Source organism: Montipora foliosa, chromosome 1 (genome assembly GCF_036669935.1).
Source record: "Montipora foliosa isolate CH-2021 chromosome 1, ASM3666993v2, whole genome shotgun sequence".
Taxonomy (NCBI): Eukaryota; Metazoa; Cnidaria; class Anthozoa; order Scleractinia; family Acroporidae; genus Montipora; species Montipora foliosa.
The window spans coordinates 49,655,863-49,659,339 of record NC_090869.1 but is presented as its reverse complement, the minus strand read 5'-3'; the positions used below and the strand labels follow the sequence as shown (position 1 = coordinate 49,659,339).

The 3,477-nt window shown below is 36.3% G+C and overlaps 1 long non-coding RNA gene across 1 annotated transcript; it reads right to left on the bottom strand.

Annotated features, from left to right (window-relative positions):
- Nucleotides 1–1,589: 1,589 nt before the first annotated feature.
- On the bottom strand, nucleotides 1,590–2,961 carry LOC137978657 (uncharacterized). The gene is made up of 2 exons (XR_011118207.1): nucleotides 2,757–2,961; nucleotides 1,590–2,159 (listed from the first exon to the last, which is right to left on the bottom strand). It is a non-coding gene; the product is annotated as an uncharacterized lncRNA (long non-coding RNA).
- Nucleotides 2,962–3,477: the final 516 nt, after the last annotated feature.

The following is a 3,477-nucleotide window of genomic DNA, read 5'->3' as shown; positions in this document are numbered from 1 at the left end:
GCGGACTCTGGTTGCAACACAACTGCTTCAATAATTTTAATCCCCTTGCATTAGATTTAACTTTAAAAAAAACCATAACTTTGTATAATTTTCTGTAATAATTGTTCAAAGACATTGAGCAAAAGCATACAAAGCTACATTTGAAAGGTGCATAATCCCATGTTGCAGTTTTCTGGATAAGACTTCACAGAAATAACTCCTGTTACCTTTCCATATGTAAAGAGGTCCCATTATTTATGAGTCAATTAGTCAATGAGACACACAGTCAATATTATATATTAGAGATAATTTATTGATTAAGCCTAAGCCCTTGTTTCAGTGATCAGGCCTAAGCAGGGTTAGCTTAAATTTTAGCTTTTATTTTATGGGTTAGGGTAACTGCACTAACTCATTGACTCATAAATCATATGTAAAAATACAATGTATTTCAACATTAGATGCAATGAATTTTTAGCAATTGCTGTAAATAATAGCAATCATTCCTACCATTTCAAAGGATGAATAAATTAAAGTTGAATGCAGTAAGTGTCAGAAATTTAAAAAAGGGGTCCAATTTATTTAAGCTGTAATCAATTTCCATCCTTGGTTTAGTCCCTGGATAGTGTTAAACAATGGGTGTGAAGTGAACAAACTACCCCAAGGGGGATTCCCTTGCAAAAATGACAGGGGTTCTTGCTGTTCCTTTTTGGAGAAAATTTTGTGGTTTTGTACTGCTTATGATACTGAGACCAAACAGCTGGCAGAGTTGCTGCAGTCATTTAAGGCTATCAATCTGAAAAATGAATGGAACTGTAGAACAATTTGGTAAGAGAGCAAATAACTTTTACTTATGAATTATAAAATGCCAGTCATTTGTCAATTTAGAACTGGTTCCTCTAAGGGGTCAGATTTCTTTAGCCTACATCCACAAAACAAGATTCTGTTACCTTTAAGGACCCCTCCTGAGCAAACTGCATCCTCATGTTTGGATTCTCATTGATTTAATGACTTTAATGATATTATGCAAATCTGTTCTTCAATAATACTCAAATACCATAAAAGTATTTTTAACCTAACTTTTGCAAAGTTTTCTCCTTGAGCCACCAGCTTCAACTTTGATACTTTGTTCTAAAAGCCAATGCAGTTGTATAGCAATGGTGGAGGTAATGATTAAACACTTTGTTTTCGTTCAAATGAAGAAAAAGTCAAAGTAATGATGAAATTTAATTAACCCTTTCACCCCTAAACCGGCCATACTTGGTATTTTACTCTGTCTAAAGCCAGAGTATTTTGCTCTGTCTAACACCAGACGATTTTACTCGTCAATGGGGAACCCCATGGAGTCAACAGTCTTACAGTACTTCTCAATATAAAGAAAATGAATTCTGTGGACTTGAACATTCCCAAATAGAAATGCCATATATTCCAAATATGGTTGCATGAACTCTTCAAGATTTACCTGCTTCAGGAACTTCAAATCAATGAATATTTTGAATATTTTTCCTGAACTCCTGCAAACTTTGTGCACTTTTTAATGGTTTGCCCTTCAAAAAAGTAACATTCAGAAATAATGCAAATACAACTGAGGCTGTTTTGCATTATCTACAAGACAAGACAACAATATCCTTTATTCAAACACAATCAATATTAAAGCAATAACACATGCTTGTGGGGTCATGTGCTAACTATAATAAAGATACACTACAGGACATAAAAGCTTAAAACTAACTACAGTATGTGACAGACATAGGATATCTACACGTAAGAAATAAGAAAAATAAATCAATTGCTATCCAAAAGATCATATTGCAAATACACCAAAAGGTAATGGTTGATTGACAAGTTCCTTGTGCAAAATGGTAGAGCATGTTTGAAGTCCAGCAGGACCAAGATGAGAAGTTATGATAAAAACTCTAAACATATTTTTTACCAAAATTATTTTACTACCATCAAACCCAATGAGACCTTATGCATGAGACACTGTTTCTAGCTGCAGCTCCAAATCACATAATATATTAATAAATTTTGCCATCTAAGAAAAAACCAAACATGCGGGGTGTAACCAAAAAAAGTCCAAGGCAATAAAGCTTCCTTTCAGCCTTTTCAGGAACAACTATCCACTGTCAACCATACTTGACTCAAAACAGAATTTCCTTGATCCAACAACACATGACAGTCCCCTAAAACCAAAATTACATCATTAATGCTTCCGGAAAACAATAGTCTAAAAAAAAAAAGACTTCAAAAACAGTCACGAACCTGAATCTATAGATATCTATATACATCTGTACCTACAATTCTGTTCTTCAAAACATTATTTTAACTAACATGGATTTTGATTTTGATTTTAAACTCGAATCAATTGCAAATCCGACCATCACTTGGAAACTACTTGAACGCAAGGATCGTTGAGTTGTGACTGCTAAAAAGTATAATAACTTAGACCTTCACCAGAAAAGGGTAAATGACCTTAAAAGCTGCTATTTGAAATATTTGATACTAGCTAGGGTTACGTTCCCAATGACACAATCACATTCAAAATCAAATTCACATCTGATCGAATCATTGATCATTAATGTAGAGGTGCCGATCGTAAGGTGTAACGCAGAAAAAAATAACCTTCACGTTGGACAATATTGCCATTTCCTTGCCACCTGGTACAAGCCAATTGACACATGAACGGAAACCTTGGGAATCCTCCTTTCTGCACATTACAGTAACTTTTTGTACCCGGTGGCAACAAACTTTCCACATTAAAAATTGCGTAAAAAACTCACCTGTTTCGCAGCTCTTATCCCACGAAATAAAATTTTCCAGGAGCAAACTTTCCGAGGATGCTGGTTGGATTGGACTTTCAAACGTTTTACACAACAAGTACGTTCTCTAAGAATACATTCCACTTGAAACTGGCGTTAAAACTAGCCTTGATCGCTCTAAAAAGAACGGAAACCAACAAGCTACCTATACTCAAACCGCAGCCATTTTTTTGTTCATCTCGGTAGTGTTTTTTTCACGAGAGCCAATGATAGTCCCGGAAACGCATCACGTGTCATATCGCGCGACTCATGCGCAGACATTTTTCGCCAGTGAAAACATGAACAAACAACAAGTCACATTACCAGTGTTCCTAGATTTAAGTGCTGCTTTCGACACAGTGACATAATACTGCGGCGCCTGGAATACAAATTTGGAATTAAAGATCAAGCAGTAACGTGGTTCAAATCCTATCTGTCGAATAGATCCCAGCGTATTGTAATCGGCAGTGCAAAGTCAGACAGTTTTGATTTGAAGTTTGGTGTGCCACAGGGCTCCTGTCTCAGCCCAATGCTGTTCTCCCTTTACACCAGTGAGCTATTTGATGTGATTAGCCAGCACCTGCCAACAGCGCACAGTTATGCCAATGATACTGGTATCTATCTGGCTTTCAATCCAAATGATGATTCCAATCAAGACGCCGCCAGTGCAGCAATGGAAGCGTGCCTCTGTGACATCCGTAAC